The 22,487-nt window shown below is 27.6% G+C and overlaps 1 long non-coding RNA gene across 14 annotated transcripts; it reads right to left on the bottom strand.

The window, feature by feature from the left end:
• Position 1: 1 nt before the first annotated feature.
• On the bottom strand, positions 2–22,145 carry LOC107446674 (uncharacterized). Of its 14 annotated transcripts, none has more exons than XR_011638172.1 (8): positions 22,022–22,145; positions 19,634–19,727; positions 19,247–19,318; positions 9,464–9,791; positions 9,273–9,370; positions 6,560–6,704; positions 2,741–2,876; positions 2–670 (listed from the first exon to the last, which is right to left on the bottom strand). It is a non-coding gene; the product is annotated as an uncharacterized lncRNA (long non-coding RNA). The 14 variants fall into 14 exon arrangements; XR_006225338.2 differs by having other exon boundaries at positions 21,983–22,139; XR_011638171.1 differs by having other exon boundaries at positions 6,571–6,704; positions 21,983–22,139.
• Between the last annotated feature and the right edge of the window lie 342 nt (positions 22,146–22,487).

Genomic DNA, 22,487 nt, shown 5'->3' with positions numbered 1-22,487 from the left:
ATTCTTAAAATGTTTTTTATTTACACATAATAGAAAAAGCAGATGTCACAAAAAAATACCTATTCACTTAAGAAAAGGTATGCTTTTGTGTATGTTAAATCAGCACTAATCAATTTGGCACCTTATATTGTTTTATCATTCAGAACTGTTGAACATAATTGCACTAACTTACTAAATACAAAAAGAGAGAAAGTTTACAGAAAAATATTATACAAAGATCATCTAAAATTTTCCCTTATTAAAAAGATTTAAAGAAAAATCAACATCTCAAAAATTGTATGTTACTTCTCCTAAAGACAACAAATTTGATTTGTGAAAGGTTTAATTTGTAGTACAACATGCATTATTTGAATAAAATCATCAAGTAATATTATATTAAAATTAAACAAAAAAGTCCTACTGTAAACATTTTTAATCTATCACAATTAGACAGTAACTGAGCAAATAAAATCTTATGTATAAAATTTATTTTCAATTAAATGATAGAAAACTTGCAACAATAATACTGCCCTAAATGAATTTTTTTACACACATTATAAATTAGAAATTCAGCTTCAATTGTTTATGATTATAATGTTGCTTTCAGCTGCACAGTCTTTTTATTTTTTTACAGGACTTGCTGCAGAAGAGATTTGATCAGAAAACATCTCCATGGTTAGCTCTTGCGAATCTGCAAAATCTTGAATTAAAAATATATACCAAGAATTTATTTTTAAATTTGAAAATATTGCTATTGGTTGGCAGCAAAGATTAATAGTCTGTGATAGAACAATAGCACATAGAAGTTACACATCAACACAAATTATTATTTAGTTAATGTAATTCAAAAAATTCTTTTTAATAAGCTAATACCACTTTCTATTTCAAACTTTTTTTTTTAACAAAATTCAAATTATCTTAATAAAATATATTCAAATTAAGAGAGAAAATTTAAATCATAATAGCTTTGATAAATTGAAAAAAATAATTAAGTTCAGGCAAATTTCTTAACTGCGATTCTGTTGAACCTGGTTAATTTTCAATAGAATCAACTAGTTTCTTACTATGATATTTAATCGAAGATAAAATAATAAGAAAGTCGAAGCTCGATATATTGATTACTGTGGTCCAAAGAAAAAAGAATGTTACAACAAGAAGCAGCTAAAACATGAATACTCAAAACTAGAGCAAATAATTATTCACAATTACTGGACATATTTTGATACACTGCTAATCCAATCAAACCACTTCCTTCATAACTTATAAAGTCTGTTCTAAGCATATGGCATTATGCTGGTTAAGAGTAGTCATTTTTGCCGAATAACATACACCCAGAGAACTAAATAGTTTAAGCAATCATCAAGATTGAAAGTAATTAAAATTTCACTATCTATTGGACCATAGATAACATCAAGGACCACCTAAGATAAGAATAGGTGGTCCTGTCACTCTTTCCTCATTTATAGAAAATTAAAACTATTTCACTATTATTGAGTGGCAACATCAAAAGGAATAGAGGTTTTAATCATTACTTGGCGACTTTTGCTGCCCATTGATTTCTTGTCAATGGAAATTTTGTCTTTTTTTTTAACTTTATGTGATGTATTTATTTTATGTGTAAAGAAGAATATTACAATTTGGTGGGTGATTTTATGCCAATTTTTCGTTACGTGTCAAGAAAAAACGAAGGCAGTGATCTGTAAAAACAAAACGGACGAAGATAATGTTTTTGTCTGAGGACACAATATGTGGAGAAGATGTTGAGATAAATGAAACAAGCTATGTTTCTGTTAAGTATTGCTTCATATTGTACTCTTAAGAATGCTTGCAGATATTAATCTGAGTAGAGAGGCACAATTTTATGCTAAGCATGATAAAGAAAAGAGAGATATTGAACATGGTTATTTGATTTTTATGGTACAAAAAAGTTAAATAAAAAAAATTACCCAATTTCTAAATAAATTTCTAATTTGTTTGATGTGGATTTTAATGCTTCCTAATGAAAACCGATATTTAAATAAATAATTGAAGAATTAATAAATAAATCATTCATAACAACAATACTAATATATAACAACAATAGATAACAATAATTAACAATTCCATACTTTCCTTTCGATTTTTTTTGTCTTCTTCCAAAAATTTAGACAATAAAAAAATATTTTTAGAGTATTTTTGAAATTTCATGTGTATATTTCAATAATAATAAGATTTGATGCCAGAATAAGATTTTAGTTGATTTTGAACTGACAAATTCGGTGGTACAAAGTTACACAAATCAAGGTGGTGACTTGGTTTCGAAAAAACAAGCTTTAAAACTTCTCCTTAATATTGAAAATGAAGCTTTATCCACCACATTAAAAAAAAGCGTGGTGCAGATATATTTTGTAAAATTTTCATATCTCTATACTGTTATTTTAAGGATATACACATAAAACCTTTATTCCGCTTAAAGGTAGTTTAAAAAAAGATTACTAGTGACAATTTATGAATTTTAAATCAAAAATTTATAAATTTCTTTTTAACATGACCCAGATTTTGTTGTTTCACTAATAAACAAAAGTTAATAAATATGTACTATATAAAATAAATTTAAGAACAAGAAAAACAGGGGAAAGTGAAAGTATTTGCATCGAAGCCATAATTTACGAATGAATGAATTTTTTAAAAAAATCCGATTTGTGATAACTTAAATAACCTACAAAATTAACAAGTTTGTAATGTTCTTCACAAAATTATAAAAAAAGGTATTTATGATTACAGATTAACTTCCAAAGCATTTATCTACTTCTGTCTCATCCCGCTGTATGGCATTTTCCCTTTGATCGCAGCTGCTTACAAATATTCCATAATAAGCCAGATATTATTTTGTTACTGCAGATACAATCATAACATATCTAAAAACAGAGCAACTAGTTAAATAAATTTTGAAGTAAGCAAAATACATTAAATGGTAACATTAAATGTTCTTAAAGCTCATTCAGTTATGCTACCTTGTTTTGGGAATTTCTTGACCTTTGCTCCACCCTTACCTACAAAAGAGTAAGCTTAAAGCAAAAGTTACTAACCTTTTGCTTTAAGCTTAATCCAGAATTTTGTTAATTTTTTTAAAAAGCATTTGCTCAGAATGAAGCTTCAAATTTAATTCATTAAAAATTTATAAATTTCTTTTCATCCTGACCCAGATTTTGAGTTAATGTCAGCTGCAATTCATGCTGTGCTAAACTGAATGTAAAAGATATACAACAGCAAATACTCAAAGAAATTAAATTAAATGGTGTATAGGGAAGAAAGAGCACATGGCTTGAAAAGTTTAACAGATACAAACATTTATATTATTCATATAATAACGTTTGTATTCAAGCTTAATTTCTATCTGTTTAACATATCAACTTTCAAGAATATCAAATTAATTATTAAATGCTTTATAGTAAATATATGTTTTGTGTATAAGTAATACAGAAAATATATGCAATAAAATTAAATTTTTGTTCAAACATAATAGCGAAAAATTTGTTTATGAAGTTAACTGTTGCAATTGGGAAATTAAGAGAATAAAGAGGTTCATATTTTTAAAATCTGAAATCTTTTGCAAATTGAGAACGAATAGGAAAACAATTTTTTGCTTGATTTTAGCTTCACGAAGTTCAAATTTAGTGCTTAAAAATATAAAATGACGTACAAAGCTCATCAATATTAGTAAAGTTAAGATTAACAAAGTCAAATTTGAGACTTATTTTACTTGTTTAAACTTAATAAGTGTGAAAAATAATAACTTATTTATTTTAACCATAACATTTATTGGGGCACAAAAAGTCATTGAATTTTAAATCTATGTAAGTATAACTAGAATAAAGTGTCAAGAATCAGTACTGTTGGTTAGTGTTAATAAAATTACTACCTTCAACGATAAATTTTCTGGTCAATTTGTTGCAATCCTCAAAATTTAAACATCAATTGTACTAACAAAGTTCAGAGTTTGCTAATTGTCAAAGAAGGGAAATTTAGATTTGAGGTTAGGATAATCTTACTGTAAGGAATGTTTAGTGAGTAAACTATGTTGTTTAAAAAAGCTGTTTTTTAAACCAATTTTAAATTAATTTAAACACATTAAAGCAAACAAAAATACGTTTTTAAAAAAACTAATAGTTCACTTGCAATGAACATAAGAGGAATTGAAAACATTTAAATAATAGTGTTTGAGTGTTAAAGTTAGAAATTAAAAATAAACAGGAAAACAATACGTACCAAGAATGAAAAGCTTCAATAACGTTAACAAATGAAAATGAAGTAAGATAATTTACAAAGATTTTTTTTACAAAACACAGTAATAACTTAGATTAAAATACGAATTTTAACTAATTTTTTAAAATTTTATTTGTAAATAATCATTAAACTTGGTAATTTTTATTTTATTTGCAAACTTTAAAGTGTCTACACAATATTGGATTAATTTATTAAAATAATTTTTAAAAAAGTTAATGAAACCATAAGTTTTAATTGAATGAAATAAAAGATTTTGAGGAATCTGTAGTTCTAGCCATTTAGATTTTAAACAAGTTTCCTATTATCTTGTTTCTTTTTTTATATATATAAAAAGAATTGATAACAAACTATTTGAACGTTTAAAGTACTTCTTTGGTAATTAGAATGCCTTTTTTTAAAGCAAATTTCACTTCTAGATGTTCTTTTGATAATATTTTCAATAGATTTTTTAATTATATAAAATTCGTTTTGCAATTTTCTGCATGTTTTGAAAAAATTGATCTAATAAAATCTTTGAAAAATTGAGCATGTTGACATGTAACGATCAAAACACCACTATTATTTTAAGAGAAAATCTTAGAAAATGTTTTCTTATATTTTTGATATATATTTACAACAAACTGCCATTATCTTAATGAAACAGCATTGTTCCAATTGTATAATATAGCCAAAGCTTATAATTTTCCCCACAAATTTCATGTCAAAGTTAATCTGATGCTCCAAAACTTAAAATAAAAAAGACAGAGTTTTAACTTTTTAAGAGTAGGGCTTATGTGTATAACCAGTAACAGCAGAGGCACATTGAACTTCAATTTACATGGCACAACAAAATGAATATTCTAAGTTTTTAGTTTTTGGGTATGATAAAAATGGAATTTTTACACATTTTTTTGTCATCGTTTCACTATAAATTTAAGAAAAACTATAATTTTAAAAAAAGTTTAAATAAAATTTTGTTGCATCAAGGCTAGTATATAGAGTTAATGAAATACCATTAAATCTTTTGAAATAAATTATTGGAAAACGTTTCAAATAAACCATGAAATAGCTTTAATCTTTAACAATAATTGCTAATAACAATAACAAGCTAAATAACAATAACTGTTATTCAGCAACACAAAATAAAAACCAAAACATCTTCAGTTATTCCTCACCAGATTTTAAAAGTATAAAATCAATATAATGTTACATAACATATGATAAAAGGCATATTTTCTAAATTTGATTAAATGAACTGGTCTTGAGAAATTTTGCTAAAAAATTTAAAGAACTGAGAAGCTTCTTCAAGAGATTTTTTTCTTCAATCTACAAGAAATTAAATTTTTTTAAAAAAATATGTAGTATGAAGTCTAATTTTTCAGTAGTTTCACAGTTCTGACAGTTTTGGTACAAGATATTTTCTGCTATTTCAACACAAAAGCGTAGCTAATTGTTTTAAGCAATAAATATTTTATATTGTTTAAAAGTTTAATTCTGTATGCATTTTCATACCATCCACACATGAAATTAGGTACAATTTAGAGATAGATCAAAGATAGTGCCTATTCTAACTGATTATTTGCACTAATTTTTTTTCCCATCAAGAAAGCATATTAATTCTTTTCAATATCTGCTGACAGTATCATGAAATTTGAATTCTTCTCACAATGTGTCAATGTATGACACTGTTAAAGGTACAAACAGTTAATTAAGAAAAGCTGATAAGATTACAATGTATTTTTGTGGGCCACTGAACAACCTGCATAGTATTTACAATAAGTATTTTTACTCTTGAAATAATTACTGAACAAATTTTTTTTTTTAACATATCATACTTACAGTAAACTTTTCTAAACAGTTTCTAAATGTCATTATCTCTGTGAAGCATAACAAAGTTTAGCATAAACTTGAACACCCAAAACAGTGGCAGCTATTGTAATGATTTGTTTAATATATAGAGAAAAGAACCTGCTGGTACCAAAATACTATACAACTATAAGAACCAATTAACACTAGATAGTAATTTGTAACAAAGTCATTAGTTTGAACAAGCCTTAGTATAAAAGCACTTAGTTATCATACTATAGATAGCCATAATAATTACTAGTTATGCCATAATAACTATTGTATATTTTACTCAATCTAATTAACATTCTTAAAAATATAGTAAAAATAAATTAATTCAAATAATCATATAATAGTTATTAAATGCATACTGAATTCCTTTATCACTATCATCCATGACAGTGAAGACCCCAAATCTACATAACTATATTTAAATAAAGATTTAATTATAATTAAAATAAGAGAGAAAAAGTAATTTGCTATTACTTACATAATGCATACCTTTATTATTATCTTTCCTTACATTATTAACTTCCACTTTTGTCTGCATAATACTGTTGTTAGTTTCCAATTCACTTTGGTCAATTTTGAAATTCCTCCTTCACATCTCCTCTAATTGAGGTAACTTTGCAATACTTAGAAAATAAACAAATAATTTAATTAACCTTAAAATAAGAGAGAAAAATAATTAAATAGTATTTATTGAATACATTGTTTCAATCCCCTCCAATGTTATATCGATATTACCATGTATTTTTCACATTTCAACCTTATTATTTTTACCTACAATAAATAATTTTTTCTTTTTTGTAACTACTTGCTTCACTCCAAGAATATCCTATATATAACTATTATCCATTGGTTAATTATTTTAACAGTTAATTTTTATTTGATATCACAAGACAGGATATCAAAAATTTATTTTTACTCTTCCACTCTTTAATCATTTTCATATTGGCTAAAGATGTTATAAGGTATTAATAAATCTTTGTGGCATTCCTGTTTCACCAAAGTTTTCAATGGCTAAAACAGAACGGAAATGGGGTGGAGCTCCTTAACTGCTTTAGTTTAATTGCTCATGTTTGTCTCATAAGTTAGGTGATCTCTGAAGCAAGGTAAGAGATATAACTGATTCTATTACATAACAAGCTCTACTTTGTGTGTATTAGATAAAGGGAAAAGCTCTTTGAACGCTTTATGATCGATTAACAGTTAACTTAGCTACATCACAAAATAAAAATTTGTCTCATTCATTTGTTTTCAATGATGATGGGCTTAACTTATGATACATTTCATTTTCAATAAAGCAAGGTTATTGGAGGGACTCTAATCCCCTATAGCACATTTTAAAAAATTCTGTTTCTTATAATATTATTAATATCCAAAATTATACAAATTATAAAATGGATCTTTTTTAAATAACTTTTTTCAAGTGGGTCTACTTGAAGTATTGTCAAATCTGCATATGATATTCTACAATAAGTAAATTAATTTTGATCCTGATTCGAAGTTTTATTTCATAGACTTTTCAACTAGTTACATGAAAAGTAGTGAAAGAATCATCCAACAATATCCTTCTTGACAAAATATGATATGTACAACTTACATTTGCGGCATATCTAGTGCAAAAACATTTGATGTTTTTTAGGAAAATTTTTGCCTTTTTCTGCCCCTCACCAGCTCATGATGCTTTGCATTGCTAATGCGATGTGGTTGATGATAATTACAAATTTGGCTACCTCTCTATGAGTGTGATATATTTGACTTTATCAATCTGTTTTGTGAGTTAAAATGTTTAAATGCCATCTTAGAGGTTTATATTCCTAGTGTCTATTGAGAGCAAGAAAAAATGAAATTAACTTGTCTTGTATTTGCTTCTTTGGGAATTGAGATGAGAGCTTGAGTGCTACTGAAACTTTGAAATGTGAAAATTAGGCTACAACAGGCACTAATTTAATTACAAGACAAGGCAAGTGCAAATGCAAGATAGGAAAAAATATTTAAAAATGAACAGATAAATTAAAATAATGATCTAATATCACGCTCAAACTAACATATTTCATATAAAATTTTTAACTTTGAAAATTAGATGTAAATAAAATCCTTTAATAAAATACAACAAAAACAGAAGAACAAATTTTAGATAGTTGACAGTAAAAATAATATTAATAAATGAACAAAATTTATATGTATGTACAAAATTAATAAGTACAATTAATTTAAATGAATAAGCACAATAAATATAAAAAAAATACATCAAAGTCTTATATGTTTATAAGAACTAGTGAGTAGTTTCTCAAACATATAAAACAATTGATGTTTCTGTACTATGAAGTAGTTAGTATGCTGGAAAGGATTGTGTAGAATGACATGATTCATGGCAACAAAAAAGGTATTTTTTTGGAAAAAAGGAAAACTAAGCATTCTTAACAAGCACTCAATGAAAAATAAGCACTTTAAGTCTTTTTAAAATGCTAAACATCCGGTCTTTTCACAAGTAATGTGTCTTGTAAATAGTTGTGTTTTTCTTAAAATTCTGTTTTAGTCTCCAAAAGCGTGAAAATGTTTGTTTTTTTTTGGGGGGGGGGGAATAAGAAATTATGCCTCTAATAGTTTTGTATTAAGAAGATATCGTCAAAAGTTTAACAAAATCGAAAATGCCAAGTATCCAACACTGCCTGATTTTTTTAAAAGAAAAAACTGGCTCTTAAACTGTACTTTTCAGGGCATATTCTCTTAATACCCCAAAAAACAGATAAGATATACCTTTTTTAAATAAAAAGAAGATATTATGGCAATGGAATTAGCAGTTTATTGGATTCAAAACTTTCAGGTACTGATGTAATCACATTAAATGACAGGCACTGTACACTGGATTAACTAATACAAATTTCCTGTATTGTTATGCAGGTATATTAAACAAACACAAAAAGTTTAAAAACGCATATGGAAATAAAGGCATTGTTATATGAAAATGAAATCAGTGACATCACTAAAAATATTATTTAAATTACAAAATACAATAAAGATATTTACAAGAGGCATAATAAATAATTATAAACATGTAATAAAAGGCTATGGTTTCTGTAAAACAATCAAAATAATTCATACATTAATTTGTTATAGTTTCTGATGAATAAAAATGAAATATTTTAAAGAGGGGATAAAATAATATAGGCTATAATAAGATAGATATAACTTACTTAAAAGAAAACTGTTTGATTTAACTTCATTCAGTTTTCATTTCAAGAACACAAGCATTATGCATACAACTTCAAATGAAAATTTGTTTTAAAAGGAACTGAAAAAAGAAAAACAAATATTTAGTTATTATCAAAAAAAATTTTTCTTGGCTTCATCCACCACAATTTTTTCAGTATAATTTGCGAATTACCTGTTAAAAACATGAAAATTGTCAATGGGGATAATCTGCTGAACTTATTTTCCGAGATTCCGCCATAAAGGTGTAAAGGACTATTCACAGCGGATGCGAAAAATTCGAATATGTAGAGATGTGAGCAAGAACCTTATTGGGAAATATATTAACCCAGGGAGATCTTGACAATCAGGTTTCTGTTTGCATCTTTGAATTCACATACATGATTTTTTTTCACATCCAGTGTGAATGCCTTTTCAGCATGATCCAGGGACAAAGATTCACTCACATATGACGTAAATTCTGCTTTTGTGAGGGGCTTTGAAATTCAAAGTTATTTCATCAGCTAAAAATAAATATTATTCTGTATTCACAACAACATTTATCAATCGTAGCTTTAAATAATTTAAAAATTATTACATAAGATTTAAACGTATTATTATTTTTAAGTATATACTAAAATTATATTGTGTATTTAGGTTATTTCCATCATAAATAAAAGTAGATTGTTGTGCTAAACAAACCCCATCACAGCTAGAAATAGGTGCAGTGGAATATGCGCCACTGGAGATAATACACAGGTAGGTATAGTAATTTGAGGGAACAATTTAAATTCATAATACATATTTGAATATAACACAAGCTTACGAATTAGAAAAATACAAGTTTTCATTAATTTTTTTGTTATTTGATGTGCAGATTTCAAAAATTGTCTCAAAGAACTTTGCATGTATTATTTGGTAACTGCCATTTTTCCATTTTAATCAATATAAAATTGAGTCTTGTGATGGAAAATTGATTTTTAAGCAATTGGCAAATTATTTATAGGTTAAAATGAATGAAAAGCACTGTTGCCAGATCGCACACGTTGCCTCTGGTCGAAAGAAAAACAATAAGTTTCCCTGAGGTTAAGAGAGTTTCTAGAAGAAAATGACCTACATACTTTTTAATTTATATTTATTAAGGTAACTTACATAAAATGGATGATTGATGTATGGATGACCAATGATCAAAAGTTTTTCATTTTTGGGGTCCATGTCATATGAATTCCAAATTGTAAAGCAGTCTTCTTTCCTTGAAACCATAAGCGTAGATCATTGAGACACTGCACACAAACTTTATGAGAAAAGGCCGGGATAGCCTGGTTATTAGGGCACAGGGCCCATCTCCAAAAGGAAGCAGGTCTGATCCCCTTCGGTCGAACGCCAACCGTGTAGTAAATGATTGACTGGTGCACATTAAATCTGTCGAATCACAAAGTCCTCTATGTTTCCATAACAAATCATACCTCTGGGGGTACATACCTCTAGGAGTTGTCTCGTCTTCTGGATTGGTTCATAATCTCAAGGCTACGGAGTTGAATATTACTAGTCGTAAACCCAAAATTGGGCCAGCTGTTTAATGACGGTTATACATATATATATATGAACAATGAAAAGCACAAAATTTGCGTTGGTTTTCGAGTTCCATGTCAAAATATGCATGATAAAATTGTCTTACATTGTCTGTAATGCGTCTCACGTAAGTTTTACCAACACTATATTCAGAACGTACGCAATAAAAGTCACCCGGGAAACTTTCACAACGTCTCTCACTCGAAGCCATGTATCGTAAAAAGCAGCCGTTAAAATTGTTTCCAGAAAAATGATCCCCGATTTGCTTGCTAGCATTCTTGAGAGATCAGCGTACCATGATAAGATTTTGAGGGACAGGGGGATGTCATAGAGGTATTTTTAAGATTTAAACAAAATAGACTGTTGGTCAGGCAGGGAGAGAAGAAATTGAAAACCAAAATTTTTTTATGGTAAATGTTCAAAAAAAAAATCCAAGTAAAATTGAATTTTTTTAAAAAAAACCTGATGTAATAGAAAAAAATTACTATTTTTTTAATTTCAGCACCAATAAATATACAAAGTTCAACTATTAGCTCCCTTGTATTTTTCTCATTGCAGGCTTATCTTGGTGCAAAACTAAAACATTTAATAAAGAAAAACTAACTTTCTGAAAAGCAAACATCTAAGATTATTTTACACACAGTATATTTTGCAATTGTATCATTGGGTAGTAAAACCTGCTACCTGCAAACATAAAAATTTTAAGGAGTGCTGATTTACTGCAATACTTAGCAAAAATAAGATAAGGACCAAAACTATGGTTTCAGAGGCATGAAGATACTGTATTTTTAAAAATAATTTCAGTAGACAGAAGCAGATAAAAGCAAGAGATTATTCAATTTTTAATTTGGATAGTTTTGTAATGCACTTTTGAGTTGGCTGATTTTATTCTAAATCAAAATTCAAATTTCATTCAATTTAACAAAATAAAATTGATGTAATGAAAATAAAAAAAAAAATTTTTAGTTCAGCTGAATTGCATTATAAATATTAAAATCATAATTTAAGTGAAATATATTTGAATTTTTTTTTCTGCTATAGACTAGGAGTTAAAGAATTTCTAAAGCTTCAGAAAGAAAAAAAAAACAGCCTCTCGTGATAAATGAATTTTATGTGCATAATATGTAACTAAAATATCAACCGATGATGAGGAAACCATAATACTATGTAATGTTTAAATAATATTCACCATTAACTGTTATAAATTTTGATTAAACAAATTAAAAACCCGAAACTAAATGTAAAAATGGAAAACAAATTAAAGCAGATTGATTTTTTTCTTCTTTTCATTCTTCATGTTTCTATCTTCTTGATTTATAAAGGAGAGACTTCCTCAACAAACATTTTCAAAGTCAAAAAAAAAAAAAATAACACAAAACTTAATTGGAACTTTGTGTAAACAGTTCAGCACAAGACAGATTATCTTTAAACAACAAGAATATGTAAACTCTGGATCAAAAGCAACAGGATATGGAAATGTCAGGCTTTGCAGCAAATCACATGTAAAAGGCAAATTATATTTTCTGGTACTTGGACAAAAGTTTACTTAGAACTACTTAAAAAACTGAACTAAAAAAATAAATAATAAATAAAAAACGCGAGTTTCCAAAATTTTAGATGGCTGGCTTTGTAAGTTGCAACTGAACAACAAAATTGTTTCTAAAAATGTGTATTCGTTTTAGATACCATAATATGTTTCATTGCGTGCAATTTCTTTTAACACTGCATTTGTATTAGATTTATTTGTCACATTAAACCAGACTATTATTTTGGAAACAGATTGATTTTTCAACATGTCATCAAAGGGAAATACTGAATGGAGAAAAAGAAAGAAATTCTTAGTAAACTCACCCATAAGCTCAATTTTCATTGAGGGAAAACAAAGAAAAAAGTCTACAGCATGAATACTATTAAATAAATTAAAGATTGATCATAAACTTTAATTACATTAATTTCAAGAGGTGAATCCTATAAATTATTCCTGGAAATTTCAATCTTTTGAAAGATTAACCCACTGACGGTTCTGCACGTAAAAAGTCGCATTTTAACCTGCAGTCTTCTCTGCATAGCAAAACCGGTTTTCCCATGTTAACTGATAGGGGAACTGTGTGTAGGGGAGAAACATTCTCTCAATTTTGCCCATTTCCTTAACCGGTTAAACAAGGAATCAAATTTTTCTTGTTTTCTGCTGCATGAGATTTTTGAACAGATTTGAAAAATTTTAATGTTACTGAGCAATCTGTCTCTCTCTGTAAGCTACGGTTTTCATAAAATTTAATAATACATTTCGAACCAGGATATTTCAAAATTTCCTGAAGTGAAAACTAAGTTAATGTTTCTCTGCTACATAGGGAACAATAGAAAGATGGCGATAATACGTTTTAGTTAATGATACGATATAGTAAGGTGGTATGTTTTTTGTCTTAAGTGTTATTTTCAAATGATCAGACAAGTTCAAAAGTGTATATATACATACATAAACCTTTACATTTTTTATAAACCTGTACATTCAGACAAAAATAATCTAAGCTAAAGATAATATTTTGAATTTTTTTTTTAACTTTACGAACAAAACTAATTTCAGGTATGGAATCCCCATTAACAAATTAGATAAGATCAAGTACTTGTATAAATGCAACAAAACATTTGTTCCCAGTGTTATTCAGTAGAATACAGAGACTAAAATTCTATTATTTACATTCCTAAGAAATTCACTAAAAGCACAAATTTGAAAAACTCTTGCTATTAAAAAACAAAAATGCTTCCATGGGCAATGAGTGAGCATGGTAGAGAACATCTTAATGAAAGGATTTAAATGGTTTATATCGATGCTACAAAAAATTTAACCCGCACCATCTCAAATTCTCTAATGAAGAGACAAAATCCCTAATTTCCAATCTTAAGTAACCTATGGTCAAAAAAGCTTGCACAGAGATACTGAAGCTAACTTTCAATCAAAATACATAATTTAATTAAATTAAATTAGAGTTGATGAGTTATTTCAAGGTGAGCTTTTTTAAGTAGGCATATAGAACTTGTAAAGAAAGTGTTCAGTTCTCTAAATGAATAAAAAAATCAGCTTTTTCGTTGAATTTTTCACATAATCTGTTTTAACCAAGATCTGTTTGATTCACAAATAGATAAGTTTGCATTTAAATAAATTAATTTCAATAAACATAAAAGTCTATTAATAAGAGTTATTGAGCTCATTTGATAAGCAAACAAAGATAAAACAAAAAGCAATTTAACATGGACTCCACAAGAAACACCTAAGTCTATTTCAGAAAATTCAGTTGGACTTTGGGAGACATTGATGCCAGCTCAATTTTTATCATACAACAATTTAACTGATGGAATTTGGATATACACTGAGCCCTGCTTATATATCCTTACGGTTTTGTAACACCATCTATAAAAACATGTGTAATACAGAGAGAGAGAGTGTGTGGAAGGAGAGCTATGAAGAGCTACAAATAAAGCTTTTTTCCAAATAATTAGAAATAAATATTGCACAAATTTACAGTCCACTTCTTTCTATCTATTGAGCGAGTTCAGATTTACCTGAGCATCGACATGAGTGGTCTGCTCACCAGGTTGAAAAATCAGCAATATTAAAATAATTAGAATGAAAAGAGTTTTGTTTCTAGTTCCGAGAGATAACCATTGTGACTGTGTTCCAAGAAATCAGTGGCTTCGTGGTTTCCTCTTCAAAGTAGGATTGCTATGATTTTTTTACAAAAAAGTACTTTGATTTACACAGTTAAAGAATTGTAAAAAAGATGATTTAAGGCTTATTGTCAGAGAACTAGATCTAGAGATTAATGATAATATGACTGCGGTAAATTTAATTGATATAAATTTAATTGATATAAATAAAAGTTGTGAAAAATATCCAACTGACTCTGAAACTGTAGGTGATCTTGTAAATTAAGTATTAGAAGAGTGCAAGTCTGAAGAATCAAAACAATTAAAGGTAGCGAGTTTAAAGCTCGAGAGAGCAAAAACTGAACTAGAAATTGCACCTATTCGTGCTGAGCCAAAAGAGCTTGAGAGAACAAAAACTGAACTAGAAATTACACATATTGGTGCCGAGTCGAAAGAGAATAACATAGAATTACTTGAATCTAATAATTCCCGAGATTCTTTGATTAAAAGTATTAGAACATTAACCATTAAATCGCCTAGTACACCCGAAAATTGAGGATTCTTTTTTACCTCTTTAGGACGAGTATTTATTGTTAAGTTTTGTACTAGATAAATATAAATCGGAAAACTTTCTTAATCTGCTTGGTGAAAGATTGTCTAATATAATGGCATACGTAAGTGATGATGATCTTAATAATTATGAAAAAGTGAAAGAAATAGTACTCAGAGAATTTCAGCTAACTGCTCCATCCTTTCTGGACAATTTCAGAACCACAAGATAGTTAAATGAAACGTACGTTCAGTTTGCATCACGTTTAACAACTAGTTGGGAGAACATTATGAATTCAGAATCAAATAAAAAATGAATTGAAAGAGGAAATCTCCCCCTCTCTCAGCTAGCTTCTGAATTTACACCTGCAGTATGCGAAGAGCAAAACATTGACGCCAATATCTTTTCCGCTCTGGAGTTATGTCTGGAATAAAAACAAAACAGTTCTTTTGAGCACAGCAATTTGTTATTTATGTGAGTCTTTCAGAAATGGGAGTGAAGTCCGTGTTTTATTAGACTCAGGATCTATGTCTAATTTCATAAATAAAGAATGTGCAGGTCAACTGTAATTGAGTAAGAATAAAATAAACATAGTTGTGTCTGGGTTGAGCGACTCAGCTATTTCTGTTAGGTCTCAAGTATGTGCTACTTTAATAAATAAAGCTCAAACTATTAACACTGATTTAAATTTATTAGTTGTTCCCAAAATTCTTGATCTCACACCCTCAAAAAAAAAAAATAAACAAGTGTATGAAGGGGTTAGAAAACATTAACTTAGCTGATGAGTATTTTCCCAGTCCACATAGAGTTGATTTATTAATCGGTGCAGAATCCTTTTTTTCTTCTTTTTTTTTAGCTAATAAAATCCTGGGCAAATTCACCCTCCTAACTCGAATGAAATTTTACAAAATTCTGTGCTTGATTATTTAGTTAGTAGAAGCATATCAAATGTGGAAGATAATAAAATTGATTGTGGGTTCGTTAAAGAAACTCTTGATCTAGAGTTTGCGTTGGAAAAAAGAAATCTGTTGTGGAAACGTTTAAATAAGGAGTTAAATTATTTATCTTCATAAAAGGATCTCCTTCATGAATATTCAGAGATGGGACACTTGTCAGAAATTTTGGATGATGAGCAAGAAGTCACTTACTACATTCCCCCTTTACCTCCCTGATAGGCAATCAACTGTCCTAAGAATTGTTTTTAATGCGAGTTATCCTACCTTGACTGGTAATTCCTTAAATTCATTATAATTAATTGGAGGCATAGTACAAAGTGATTTATTTTCTATCATGATAAGGTTTTGTAAATATGTCTATGCTTTCACAGTAGACATAAAGAAAATGTACCGGATGATCTTGATTCACCATAGCCAAGAAAATTGTGCATTCTTTAGAAAGAAGAGGAGAAAGGACCAAAACCTATGATTTGAATATTGTCACAAGGCATGGTGTGCGCCATTTCTAGCAAAATAAGAAAAGAAATCAAAGTAATTAGAAACTACACTTCCAGTGAAAAAATGTGCAATGCAGCAGAAATTCCATAACAAAATTGAATCCAAAAGAATAAATTAAGAAAAACAATTAAAAATATGACAACCGAAGCTGATGTCGTCAGGGGGTACCAGCCCCGAAAGTAAAAAATGCAAAACCTTTTCTATCGAGAGAGCACAACAAATATCTAAGTTGCTCTCTCTATACCCCAAAGGTTTTGCCAAAGTCCAGGTAGAGAAAATACAGTACAAAATTCAAAAGTATGAAATCTAAACTAATACATACGAATATAATGTCCAAAAACTTACTTGAAAACAAATTTCAAAAACAAATTACACAACTGACTACCGAGCATCAACTAAATTGAAATAAACGAAAAAACAACCGTCCCCTAATTTAATGCACAGAAGGAAGAGAAAAAGAAAAGAAAGTAGTTATCAAGATTACTTTCCAGCTCTTTTTTCCTGATCGGAATACCATTCACATCAATCATTGAACAGGATCTAACCAATGTTAATAGGTTGAATTTATGGCACAAAACCACTAACTTTGTGCAATTGATATGGAAAAAAATGGCACAAAAATGATTCGTCAACTTTGCAACAAAGGTTGAAATGGTACTTTGATAAACAAAACATTAAAACCTGAGACATGGTTGTGATAAAAGATGATTTAGTTATATGCAATTTTCCAATAGGTAGAACTGTGAAGGTCTTTCCGAGAAAGGATGGCAGAGTTCATGTTTGTAGAATTAAAACAAATAAAGGAATCTTTAAGAGACCATTTCTAAGATTTGATTATTGCCAATTGAATGAATATTATTTACTTTCTTTTTTAAACTGTATATTACTTGTTCATATTCTTGTGAGTATTTTATTGTTTTACCAGTGATTTGTGTATTAATATTAATTGTTGATAGTTAGAACAATCCAATGCCCAGCAGTATACATCCGCACGATTTTGTAGCACAATCAATGAAAACATGTGTAATACAGAGAGAGTGGTAGGAGAACTGTGAAGAGCTACAAATAAAGCTCTCTTCCAAATAATAAGAAATAAATATTGTCAGGGTTTGTTAATTTAAATCAGCTTGATTTAAATCAAATGATTTTTTATAAAAAAAACATTGATTTAAATCAAATGATTTTTTTATATATATATTGATTTTAAAAGTTAAAAAACAGTGTTTCAATTATTGATACTTTTATTATTTTCTTTTCTTAGTTTTAAAATTTATTTTAAATAAATTGCTACAGTAATTAATTTTAGTTAATGAAATTACTTTCTTCTTTGATGTGTGTTAAATTCCAACGCGCTTGAAATTACATTTTTAAAAATCTATTGATTCTTGAGATTGAAAGTACAGATTAAAGTAAACATTTAATGCTGTCTTAATTTAGACTTGCATAGCTGTCAAAAGTAATTAATAAACATGAATTTGTTTTTAAAAAAATGCAAATAATGTTAACTAAAATTCTACCTTTTGATTGAAAAAGCATGGAATTAAAATCTACATTATATTTTATTGATGTAGGATTAAAAATGAATATTTTAATATAAAAATATATAGATTAAATATATAGATTATAAACACAATATGTTACATTTATTTTGTCATTTTAAAAATTAAGAGGAAAAAAAAGAAATCACAATTTTAAATTAAAATTATGGTTTGCTAATTGAAACTTTGCTTTAATTGTTAAAGTACAGGGGTCTATCCAAGCCAAATTTACTACCGTTAAGCAGTACCTTCCCAAATTCAACTTTAGGAAAAACTGTAGAATAATTTCACAAAAAACTTTTTCTTAAAATTTTATTTTTCTGTCTCGTAAGAAATGATAAATTCATATTTTTACAATATTTTTGTGTCTCGTAAGAAACGATAAATCGATATTTTTACAATATTTTTGTGTCTTTAAATTTCAATCATGCATTTGTTCCAAAATGGTTGTCATGCATTCAAAGCTATGTATTATAACAAAAAACTATTTTAGTAAGTTAGAGCTCCTAAAATATTGTTATAATATAGTTTTAATGTTAATTTAATTTTGACTAAACATTTATAAAGTATTTTTAATCATAAATTAAATTTCTTACTGTGTTTTTGAATAAAAATCTGACTTAAAAAAAATCAGATTTTTTTGATTTTTTAAAAAAAAATCACGAACCCTGAATATTGTGCAAATTTACAGTCCACTTCTTTCTATTTATTCAGAGAGTACATATTTACCTGAGCATCGACAGCTTATAACTCAAATTTTTAAAGTTTATTTCTATTATTTTTATTATCAAATACTTAACGATTTTTCACAGCATTATTTCACAGCACTTGTTAAAGAATTTCATTCTGTAACAAGCAATATTTTACAAATATTTTTCAAGTAAGAATCCGACTTAGTGCTGGACCAAGGAGCAAAATTTCAAAACTTTTCTTGGCACCAAAAAATCTATAAAGATCTCTTTACATTAAATAAAAAGTATTTTAGACAATTAAAAACATTCTTTAATTCGTTCAAATTCATCAATTTATTCATTTCATTTATGGGCTTTGATTTTCTTCACTGGCTATCAGCTTTTTGATGGAAAATTTTCCAGTAAACTAAATTTTTTGAAACCTATCTAAAACAGGTGACTAGAGGTAATGAAATCAAATGGCATAATAAACTAAATCTGATTGAAAGAAAAAAAAAAGAAATAAAAGACCACTTGATAGATACACACCTTGAGCATTAGTTCTTACCATGGGCTGTTGTTCAGTAATATGACTTTTATGCTACAGCATGAATAAATTATCTGCAAGTATATAAGAAACTAAATTAAATAGAGAATAATTCCAGCAAAATTTTTAAATTTAAAAAGATAAAGGTTTTCAATTGAAAAACTAAGTGGATGAAGGATCTAAAATACATTTTATTGAAATTGATTATATTAAATTTTAAGTTAGAGTTGACAATAGGAAATAAAGATTATGCCTTCAACTTAAATCTTGTTTAGAAGCTTATAACATATGAAAACAAATAAATCCATCTAACTCAGCTTAGTATGTCACACTTTTGGTGCTTAGATTTGCTGAAAAAAAAAAGAGAAAAGTTTTCTAAGGTTACTTACTATGTGACTGTTTGTAGAAAAACACTCTTGTAACATTCTTCCATGATGAAAACACTCAAAGGCTATCATTTTTTACCTTCATTCACCAAGGTCTCTGAAATTTAGCAAAATAAATCAAGCATTAAAGAATAATTAAAGATGTGCAATAAGATCATTCTCCAAAAAATCTCAATTTTTCAGTAAAACATGACTTAGAATCTTTACATGCTAAGCTCTTAATTGTTATAAATTATCACAGCTTTTAAATATTAATCTTATTGTAGACACTTCTAATTAATAAAGAATTAAGTACTTGAAATATGAATTTTTTAAGATTCAAAATTCTCAAAAGCATCCAATGTGTTCTTTGCATAACCTAAGATTATCCTTTTAAAAAAAAAATATTTTGCCATAGTTTAATTTAAAATCTAAAACTATGCAAGCTTTTAATTGTTGGATTTTCAAAATCTGTAGTAGAGATCTTGATTTAATACTAAATCTCACTTGATAAGATTCGAGAAATTTTTGATAAAAACAATTTTACTTCTTTAAAAAAAAACTTTTTTGTTTTGTTTTTGCATTGGTAGTGTGACACACTGCTCAAGCAATGACATAGCTAATGTAAGTACCATTATGGATGAATGAGTCATTTCAAAATAAAAGATTTTTCTGCGAAAAAAAAAAAAAAAATAAATTTTAATTCTTAAAAAAAAATTAAGACTATCCCTTTCAATTTACATACTACTTTAGCTTTTGTGAAAAATTGTAACAAATCTTTTACAAGTAACTAAAATAAATTTTTTCCCTTTTATTATCTTACATTTATAAATTATAAACTATTTGCACATATAAAGTTTTATATAAAAATCTGAAACAAAACATATTAATGACTCATTTAAATTTTAATGAATGACTATATTGAAATATCTTTGATATTATTAGAATACATATCTTTTTCTTTCTAATTCTTTGAAAGTTAGAAGATCCAAAAAAATTGTCACTACTACAACATACAGTTTTCTAACCCAAGGCTGAATTAGATCACTCTCTTAATAGCAATAAGATGTTTACACATAAAGTGTTGCAAGTTAGGAATCACATATATATATATATATTAAATTTGTTTTCTAATTTTGTTTGATCAAATTTAAATGAATAATGAACATGCGCTTTCTCCTCAGAAATGCACAATGCAATTTCACAAATAACAGGTTAACTCATCAAAAAGGTTTAGGATATAACTTATTTTCTTGATGTACTATTAGTATTAAAGTGGTTGCTAATAGTAACCGATACATGACAAGTAGTCAGGTACATGAATTGCCATCAACTTAGACTAGTGAACAGTGCTTTACTGGCAACTTTTCAGCAAGGGAACATTAAAAATTTTAGCATTTTATGTACACATTTCTTAAAAAGTAATGAATGAAAGTGTTACAGAAAGTTTTTTTAGGTTGCTTTTGTTTTATAATTCTCTTATTAAGCTTTAAAATAAGGGTATTTCCATTTTATTACTATTTATATAATTATTCAAATATAAATCAAATAAAGTATTCATGCATCATTAACAGTTTAATATTGAATAAGTGTGATTTAATGGTGAAAAAAAAATATTACCAAGAAAACTCAAACATCTTATTTATGTATTCATTCACAATGCCTATAATATTTTCAGTAAATTTTTCTCTCCTCATTCTTGTGTCTGCTCAATAGTGTTGTATAACCTATGCCGTTATCTACAGTTTTGATAACATTTATAATGTTAAAACAATTAAGTTTGAATATTAGGGTGAAACATTTGAAGTTGATTATTCAGTATAAACAAATATCATAATAAATAAAATAAAATTAGATTTAATAAAAAAATTCAAAAATGAGATTGAAAAACCAGTGGGACTACTCAGTTTTTGGCATACTCCCTCCATTGCATCTCTGAATATGAACTTAAAATTGTGCATATATTAATATAAAAATTATATTTGAATGTTTAATTTAAAAAATCTCTAACACCAAATGATCCTAGTAGGTGATAAGTAGTTTACTAGCTTTATAATCTGGACCTTTGGATAGCCAAACCACATTTTAGTTTCATAAGTATTTTGCATATGATGCACTAATAAAATATAATACTTTGTTTTAAAATGTTTGTTTTGGAGCAAAATAACCAAAAATACATTTATCTTCTTGTATGATAAAGATTTGAAACAAAAATGAATGGAATCAACTTTACAAACAACAGCTTCAAGAATATTGAGGTACTAAATTTGCATGCTTTGATAAAAAAAGTTAAAAAAAAAGGTATGTATTGAAATCAAATACACATTGATATTACGAGAATTTCGTTAAGAAATTGTTACAAAAAATATTTACATCAAGCAATAGTGTAATTTTGAAAATAAAAATTGTAACCTATAGGTAACAACGTTAGCTTGGCTGTTGATGAGAATCAAATGTTTCGTTTGTTTACATTTTGCGTGGTTGGCAGACCGGAAGAAAATGTTTTTCGCGCTTTGACGGAAACTAATACAGTGCCATCTGTTGCAAAAAGAATCAAGCTTATTTAACTCATAACTACTTTAGAGAAAGTCTTGTTCCTGCGGATCTTCAGCGACTTCACAGGCTTTATTACGGCTTGGAACTTGGAGATTAAGAGATGGTGCAAAAGAATAAAATTATTAAGTGAAAACACTATTATTAATGTTTTTACAATGTTTACAATACATTACAATGTCTTTAAGCTCATTAATTATTAAATAAACACTTAACTGGCTTAGGATTCCTCCATTAAGTCGTTCAACAGTTTTATAAATTTTATCTGTAATGTGAAAAAAAAACTATTAAATTTGGTTATGGGTCATAGCTCTCGCATGGTAAA

Source organism: Parasteatoda tepidariorum, chromosome X1 (genome assembly GCF_043381705.1).
Source record: "Parasteatoda tepidariorum isolate YZ-2023 chromosome X1, CAS_Ptep_4.0, whole genome shotgun sequence".
In the NCBI taxonomy this organism is placed as follows: domain Eukaryota; kingdom Metazoa; phylum Arthropoda; class Arachnida; order Araneae; family Theridiidae; genus Parasteatoda; species Parasteatoda tepidariorum.
The sequence above is the reverse complement of the archived record's forward strand: the minus strand, read 5'-3'. Positions and strand labels throughout refer to the sequence as shown.